A 9,330-nucleotide genomic window follows, 5' to 3' on the forward strand; every position below is an offset into this window, starting at 1 on the left:
GGGTTTGCAACAACAATAAACATGCCCAGCAAAATATAACAGCATTCATGGCTGCTGCCCTCTGAGGTCAGCACAACCCTGGCACAGCCTATATTCGGTGATTAAAACCTTCATGAAACTGCAGTGTATTGTTGCTAGTTTTATTTCCCAGTTGAGGAACTGAGACTCAGAGAATGGGACTGACTTTCCCAAGGTCCTGGAGCCAGTTAAACGTGGAGCCAGGCAGTGACCCGCAAGTCCCACAGGCTGACCCCCCAACAGAGTGCCCGGAAGTATGATTAGCAGAACCCCAGAAACTGGAGATGGGGGACAGCTTGCCAATGTATCTCTCTAGCCCAACCTTGGCCCTGAATCCCAGGCTCAGCATCAAACGCCCACTTGATAGCTTCAACTGGATGTCTAGCAGACGGTCAGAATGAATGTGTCCAAGCAGCTCTATCCCAAACTTGTTCCTTCACACTCTTTTTCAGTTCAGTCAATGGCAATCCTATTCTTCCAACTGCTCAGGCCAAAAAGCGTGGATTCATCCCAGGATTTTCTCTTTTTCACATCCCACGTCCAATTCTGTCAGCAAATCCTGTTGGCTGGACTTCAAAATATATAAACAATCTGACCGCTTCTTACCACCTTTATGGCTAACCCCTTGTCCAAGCCCTTATCTCCTCACTGGTACCCCTGCTTCTCCCCTTGTCTGTGCACATTCCTTCTCAACACAATAGCCCCAGAAACCAAGTGAGAATGCAAGTCAGACTGTCTGTCTGTCCTTTCACTCAAACCCTCCAGTGGCTCCCAGCTCACTCAGAGTGAAGCCAGTTGTCTCTGAGCCCCGTCTGACTCCGTTGTCTATGGTCTCTCTGACCTCCTCTCCTGCTCACTCCCCCGCCCCCTTGCTCATTCTGCTCCACTGTACTCACTTCCTGCTCTTCACTGAGCATGCCAATTACCCTCCTGCCTCAGGGCCTTTGCACCTGCTATTCCCTCAGTTTAAAATCCTCTTTCTCTGAGTATCCCTGTGGCCAACTGTATCACTTCCTTAGGGACTCATCTCAAGAGTTACCTTCTCAGTGAGGCCCTTTCCTGCCCCCTAAGTAAAATGGCAACACCCCTCCTCCATGGCTCCTCCCTCCTCTCCTGCTTTATTTTTCTCCATGGCCTATATCGCCTGATGTATATATTGATCCCCTGTCGCTAAAATGTATGTTCCTAAAGGGCAGGGACTTGACTTTATTCGCTACTGTTCCTGGATCCTTGAATGGCACATGACATGTATTTGTTGAATGAGATTGATGAAGTGTGGGGCGTGAGTTTCATAGCCTGAGGCTGAGCAGGTCCACCCAGTGTTCTGACATACTCAGGACATGTCTAGAGAGCAAGTGGGTGAATCCACCGGGCTCTTGTTTGTGTGATGACTGAGGAGTTGCTGGGGAAAAACTCAGTGTGGGGAAAATGACAGTCCAGGCACATGGTGTTTCCTAATCATAGTGGCTTGGTTGATAACAGAGAGATCTGCAGCTCAGCTCCACGGCGTTCCTGTCACAGATCCAGGGGATGGCACTGGAAGTCCAAGGACCAGCATTCCTGGGAGCCACAGGGAGTACCAGGCAGCATGTCCCTACAGTGGTCCCTGAGAGGTGCCCCAAGGGGTCAGAGAGCATAACCAGCCAGGCCTGGGTGTGGAAATGTGACTTCCTGGGGGTGATAGGGCCAAGAGGCCGGCACAACACGACCTGAATCACAGCCACCCTCATGCTCATATCCCAGCCCTGGTAACTCACGTATTAATGCCAAAAGCCTCTTCTGGCAGATTCGAAGGTGACTGGATGTGGCTTCTGACCCAGACAGCTCACATTCTGTAAGGGGGAGAGCCGTTCGTTCATTTGATGCATGTTTATCAAGAGCCTATAGGGCTTCCCTGGTGGCGCAGTGGTTGAGAGTCTGCCTGCCGATGCAGGGGACACGGGTTTGTGCCCCGGTCTGGGAGGATCCCACATGCCGTGGAGCGGCTGGGCCTGTGAGCCATGGCCGCTGAGCCTGCGCGTCCGGAGCCTGTGCTCCGCAACGGGAGAGGCCACAACAGTGAGAGGCCCGTGTACCGCAAAAAAAAAAAAAAAAAAAAAAAAGAGCCTATAATATACCAGGCACAGTGCTAGGCCCTGGGCTGCAGCCGTTAACAAGATGTGTAGGCTAATGAGGGGACGGAAATAAACAAGCAAATCAGTACGCAGACAAGATCAACAAAACCAGACAGAAATGCTACCAAGAATATGGCTATGAGAGCTATTTTGTTCTATGCAGCATTTTTAATGGTGACTTGGATGAAGCTCTAAAATGTATGCTTCTCAGTTCTCCAGGGGATTAGAGTCAGAACCAGGACCGACACAATCAGCAGGATGGAATTTAGCCGTGACAAGTTGTCGAGATCTGGAATCAGGCCCCAAAATCAATTACACAAACTCGGGATGTCATAGTCGACAGAGTGTGAGAAAAGGATTTGGAGGAATTTGTTGACTACAAGTCAAGGATGGTGTGGCTGTTCACTCACTCATTCACTCAACAAATTCTGAGTGGATAATTATGGTGCCAGATACTGTTCTGGGCAATGAAATGACAAAACAAAACAAGTTCCTGTCCTTATGGAGGTTACGTTCTGGTGGGAGGAAGGACAATAAACAAGTGAATCTGTGGTTGTAGGTGGTGATGGGTGCTGATGAGCAGGGAAGGAAGGGCTGATGGAGTGTGAATTTGGGGAGAAGCTCTGCAATTTTAGGTTGGGTGACCAGGGTAACTGAGTTCCCGGGGAAGCAGATGCTGATTTGGGGATTCGCGTAGGGGTATTTATTGGGGAGGACAGTTGGAATCCACATGTGCAGGAGGAAGGGAAGGAAGCAGGACTGGGCTTTGGGAGGAGTTGAGCTGTGACTCAAGCCGAAGAACTCAGCCAGCGCCCCATGGAGTTCTGGACACAGATGAGCCTTCAGAATTGTCTCAAATCCCCCATGTTGACTGGCCTCGGATGAGGTTGCCTTGGAAGGATGCATGTGCTTGAACAGGAGGTTTTCTTCAGCTGAGACGATCCTCAAAGGGGCTGAGAGCTGAGTGCACCTCCCAGCAGCCAGGGGACAAGGCCTTCGCTCCTGAAGAGGGGTCAGGATCACACATCACAGTGTCCACTACCCCAGGGAAGGCTTCAGCCAGAAGAAGACATTGACATAAGAACCAGAAGGTGTGAGGACCAAAACCGTTCCAGGCAGAGGGAACAGCAAGCACACAGGTCCTGAGGAGGGACGATGCTTGGGTGGTCCAGGAGGCTGGCTAGGCTGGAGCACAGTGGGGGAGGGGGAGGGGTGGAGGGAGCTGGATTCTCAGTGACGGTCCAGGTTGCAAGGACTGTGACTTCTACTGGGAGTCAGACTGGTGCCTCTGGAGGGTTTTTAGTGAGGAGCGGTTTGACTTGCATGTTGAATGGCTTCTCTGGCTGCTTGGTGAGACAAGCATGGGGCGGGGGGGCAATGATGAAGCTGGGAGCCGAGCAGGGAGCCCGCGGTAATGATCCAAGTAGGCGATGATGGTAGCTTGGACTCAGGCGAAGCAGCAGATGCGGAGAGAAGTGACATGCCTCTGGACAAATTTAGAGATGGAGCAAATAGACATGATGACAGATTGGAAGAGGGGTCAAGGGTGACGCCAAGGTTTGGGAACCGAGTAACTGTTTGAAGGAGTTTCTGTTACAAAAATGGATGCCTTCCTCCAAAAGGATGTTGAGCTGAGCCTACCAGGAGAGGCCTGCACTGGGCATTAAAGAGTCAATCCTATAGAGAATAGGCTTGTGGTTGCCAAGGGGGAAGGGGGGTGGGGAAGGGAAGGATTGGTAGTTTGGGCTTACCAGATGCAAACTGGTATATATAGGATGGATAAACAACAAGGTCCTACTGTATAGCACAGGGAACTATATTCAACGTCCTGGGATAAACCATAATGGAAAAGAATATGAAAAGGAATGTATATATATGTATAACTGAGTCACTTTGCTGTACAGCAGTAATTAACACTACATTGTAAATCAGCTACACTTCAATTAATCAAAAAAAAAAGAGTTAGTCCTTGTCCAAACCCTCCCCTCCATGCAGGAGACGCTGGGCGACAGGTGGTTTAACCAATCAGGTGGGCAGGCTGTGTGCACAGAGGGACCTCATGCAGCTGAGGAGCTGAGACAGACCCCACTGGCCAGCTGAGGGCTCCTTTCCTCTGAGACACACACTTCAGGAAGGGCACTGACAAATTAACGCATTAAACAGCAAGACCCAGTGACAGATCTAATGGTGATTGTAATTTTTAAAAAATTAATTAATTATCTATTTACTTATTTGGCTGCGTTGGGTCTTCGTTGCTGCACGTGGGCTTTCTCTAGCTGCGGCGAGCAGGGGCTACTCTTTGTTGCGGTGCGCAGGCTTCTCATTGCGGTTGCTTCTCTTGCTGCGGAGCACGGACTCTAGTCGCGTGGGCTTTAGTAGTTGTGGCACACGGGCTCAGTAGTTGTGGCTCGTGGGCTCTAGAGCACAGGCTCAGTAGTTGTGGTGCACGGGCTTAGTTGCTCCATGGCATGTGGGATCTTCCCAGACCAGGGCTCAAACCTGTGTCCCCTGCATTGGCAGGTGGATTCTTAACCACTGTGCCACGAGGGAAACCCAGTGATTGTAATTTCGAAGTAGCCATTAATTGATGACAGGTCACAGGTGCTGCTAATACTCCTCTGGAAGCTCTGTGCCTTCATGGTGGAAGGAAATGCCACATTTCAGTTATAGGTTGGTTGAAATAAAGAGGTAACTTTTCCCCATCCTCTTTTATGGAACCCCCTCCATCCTTTCCAAGGATCTCTCAGGAATCTGTGGACCCAGATGAAGAACCCCTGGATGGCACCCATTTTGCTGATGAGATGAACAAACTGAGGCTCCGAGAGGTGAAGGGATTTGCTCAAAGCCAGGCAGTACTGACCCGGGATGGGCATCTGGGCTGTGTGGCCCCAAAGCCCACTTTGGATTCCACCTTCCATCTGTATATTGGAAATAAACCTGCTCACCTGGCTGGGCTGATGGGCAGAGGCCTGGTCCACAGAGGCTTCCGTAAACAGCCTCTCCTGGATCCCATGACACCACGATGAGGTGGAGGGCAGACAGTGAGAATGGGCTCTGGGTGCTCGAGCCGCAGCTGGCAGCATCCTGGATGATTTCAGGCCATTCTCGGGGAGCCCAGTCCTCTCTCCTGGGCTGCAATTGGCAAGCCGCAGGCTGGGCTGGGTGGGTGGGGCAGGGCACTGGCTGGTCCCTGGGGCACCACACGGGGAGGAAGAGAGGCTTCCCTTGACTCAGACCTGCTAAGCAAGCAAACCTCCTAAGAGGGACAGGATTGGATCAGTCTCTCGATTCTGTTCATGTGGCTGTGTGCACAGGACGAACAGCACGGGAGATGTGGAAAGGAAGGATGGGTCCTGGGATCCAGGCTCCCTTCACGCGGTATTAGCAGCATGTGGTCCATCTCTTTTGCCCCCTGAGCCGCGCATGGTGCGGCCACGATTGCACTGAGGCCCTGGAGGGTCCTGGAGGTTCCCAGGGCTGAGGCTGACCCCTCTCAGCCTGGGTGCCCCTGGGGGACCAGATGGAGACCTGCTGTCTAACAGAGACTGTGTAAGTCTCGGGCAATGGGTAGAGTCAGGGGCTACAGAGGGAGGAGCAGAGTCCTGGGGCCAGTGGGAAGACAAAGGGGCCTGCTGGCGTCCTCGGACCCAGGTTCCGCCTCTGTCATGTCACGCGGCTTCACCTCTGTGAGGCTCAGTTTCCCCAGCTGTAAAGTGGGTTCAGAACACGACCTATCTCTCAGGGTTTCCGAAAGGAATAAGCAGATGAATGTTCGTGAAGGCCCATCCCACCCACCCCCGGCTCACCGTTGGCTCAGAAGCACCAGGAACAGTCAGTAATTGGGCCGCGGGGTCGCATTCCTTAGGCTCAAATACCAGCCCTGCCTCCCACTAGCCGTGGGCCCTTGGAAAAATGGCCTACGTTTCCCAAGGCTGAGTCACCACGACTGTAAGATAGGGGTAATAAGCATATCATCGTCCCAGAATTGTTGTGAGAATTAAACGAGATAATTTGTTAAAGTGCTTGGCACATAAGAAGTACTTCATAAATGTTAGCTATTACTATGTAAAAAATATACTTTGGGGATAACCAGGACTCCCGAACAAGGAACCCTCTACTAATTACCGATGCTTGAGGGGACCCCAAACCACTAATATAGAATTTGACACAGGAAAGATAAAGTTCTCCATTAAAGTTCAAAACATCAGTTCCGTATAAATATGTTTCCATTTCTGACTTACAGAAGCTTCCTTTCCCTGTAATTTAAGCCCTCGGAACCTTTGAAAGGAAATGTCAAGTGAGAAAACCTAGCATGTCCTGACGTACGGTATTCAGCTGTTTCTTTTTTCAGTCAGCAAACCCTTAGTGAGCATTGTATGTGTGCCTGGATGTGTGTCGGGTCTGGGGACACCAAGGGGAAATGCCCATGCCTAATTCACCATCTAAGGCCCTAGGACATTCCTGATTGAAGGTTCAGATGAACGGCCTGAAATTTACCAAGGGGCTGGCTTTCTTCCCCCCAGAAACACACTGGAAAATGGATATTCTAGAGCAGTTATCCAACAACCATTTCTTGGAATCGTAAATGTCTGAGAGTTGCTGCAGTACTTTAGATTATCTTGTTTTCTTTATCCATTGAAGCCAAGATTTTTAATGCTACATCTGTGTGAGTATCTTTTGATAATAAGAACCAAATGTTGTCGGTGGAAATGACTGGAAATTACACTTAGGATCAGAATGTGGGGTTTTAGATTCCCACTTGGAAGGCAGCGCTGAGAAACAAACACACAAGACGTTTTCCCCTATAAATCACCTCGGGATGTTGCAACACTCCTCTATCCAGGCATCAGGAAGACTGGGATGGAGTGGATGGGGGGGAAGGCATCACCAGTCGGTAGTAAATATCCCACAGCCCAGATTACGCCTCCAGCACCCACCTCCAGCTTTCCTCGTCTGCCACTAGAGCTCGCCACCTGGATGTCCACATGCATCTCAAACTCAACACGTCCAAACTGAACTCACCATTCTCTCCAGAACTGCTCAGCTATATTCAGATTCCACACTGATGAAAGGCACCACCTCGTCCTGGGCAGGAAAGCTGGGAATCATTCCCCGTCGCCCCCGTCCACCGCCCATGCTGCCCTCACATCAATCAAGTGCTGGCCCTTTTCTCTCTGATTTGGTCCCCTCTTTCCCAGGCCCCTGGTCCCTGTCCTGGTTTGGGGTCCTCCTCCAGAGTCTGGAGCATTGCAGCCGCCTCTTCTTGCCCACCTCTGACAGCCACTCCCTACCCCTCCAGCCAAAGTGATCTTTGGAGAAACCCACATAGATTCCATTTGGCCGTGGCCCTTTTTGAGAACTGCACTGGAGTGCAAATCCATCGGTTTCTCCACTTGAACTCCACCTTCCAAGAAAAATGTAAATAATGACAATATCAACTCATACCTAGGATTTAACACAAGAGGACACCTTCCAGGAACTGCCCTGAGACAAGGACACCCTGGGGGAGACTGTACCCCTTCTTCCGGTCCACCACATCCTGGATAATGGAACTGGTGGTCTGGTGGCAGGATTCTGGCACATGGAGATGACCCAGATGCAGTCCCTGCCAGGTGGGGCTCAAGGATGGGTAGTTAGTAATGACTGAAAGGAAAGTTTCCAGAAGGAGGGAGCAGAGAGGGGCAGGGCCAGCTTGAGAAAATCTTGAGCCTTGAAAATGCCAAAAGGATGGACCAATGCCTGTGGTCTGGGGAAGCTGCCAGTGCATCAGCAGGACAGCAGATGGGCAGTGCTGGGCATCAGACAGATGAAGCATGCCGCAAGCTCTCCCACACCCCCTTTCCAATTCTTAATAGCCTTTCACTTGGGCTTTGCGTTTGGAAATCACGATGCGGGGCACAGCTGACCCTGGCCCAACCCCCCCTCACCTAGAACTGGCACCTTGGGGCTGGACCAGTGTCTCCGAGTGCTGGGAGGCCCGCCTGTTGCAGCCTCAGGGGGCTCTGGTGAATAACAAATTTGTATGCGTTTGCTTCTTTGCTTTGCTCTTAGAAGGCAGCTAAGAACTAAATATTTTCTGGGTGAGTGCGTATCCCCATTTCCCTAACCAGCTTCTACCAGTCTGCCCAAGACACCCAAAGGGCAAAGCTAACGAGCTCAGTGTGGCTTTGTTGACCCGGTGATCCCTCTAGTAGAACCTTTTTTTTTTGCGGTACGCGGGCCTCTCACTGCTGTGGCCTCTCCCGTTGCGGAGCACAGGCTCCGGACGCGCAGGCTCAGCGGCCATGGCTCACGGGCCCAGCTGCTCTGCGGCATGTGGGATCTTCCCGGACCGGGGCACGAACCCATGTCCCCTGCATCGTCAGGCGGACTCTCAACCACTGCGCCACCAGGGAAGCCGTAGTAGAATCTTAATAGCAGCTAACGCTTGCTGCATCCCTGCCGTATCCTAAGCATTTTGCTTGGATTATTTCATGTAATCCTGACAACAGCTTGTGGGCTGCACACTATGATTACACCCATTTGCGGGTGAGAAATCGAGGCCCTACTCAGCTAAGTCGCTGGCCCAAGGTCGCACAGCCAGTCATCGGTGGAGCCAGGATTTGAACCTGACATTGGCACCCGCAGATGTTTGCTGATAGAGCACTTGGATGCGTTATTTAATCGGATGCCAGACAGCTCCCACCCATCCAAACCCCACCCTCCCCATGCCACACCTCTTTGGGATTAAAGGTCCTTTCTGCAGCTGTAAATTGATATCTGGAAGGGGAAGTCCCCACTCTCCACGCATTTAATATAAATGGACCCACCACCCACCCTTTCCAAACGGCTGATGCCACAGTGGCTCCCGACCAGCGGTCAGCTCTGGGGTCATCAATTTCTTGGTCACCCACGGAACACTCCAGCTTTCCAGCGAGCTCGTGATAAATGCTGTGGGGTTTTCCTCTGGGAGGGCAGGCGCGGGCTCCGGGCACAGACGGGTCGCGGGACTGACAGCAGGGTGGCCCCCCGCAGAGGAGGCCGTCCCAGGGGGTCCCCTTCCAGCCACCCCGACCAGAGTTGCGGCCTCCTCTTTGGAGCCGGGCGTAATTGGTTCTGCATGGTGTTGTTATGGCTTATGTGGAAATCAGAGCAAAAGAATTCAGTGGGGAAGGCCGCTGTTGGGGACCACATGGTGATTTCCGGTGGATGTCTCCGC

The sequence above is a fragment of the Hyperoodon ampullatus genome (genome assembly GCF_949752795.1).
Source record: "Hyperoodon ampullatus genome assembly, chromosome: 11".
NCBI lineage: Eukaryota > Metazoa > Chordata > Mammalia > Artiodactyla > Ziphiidae > Hyperoodon > Hyperoodon ampullatus.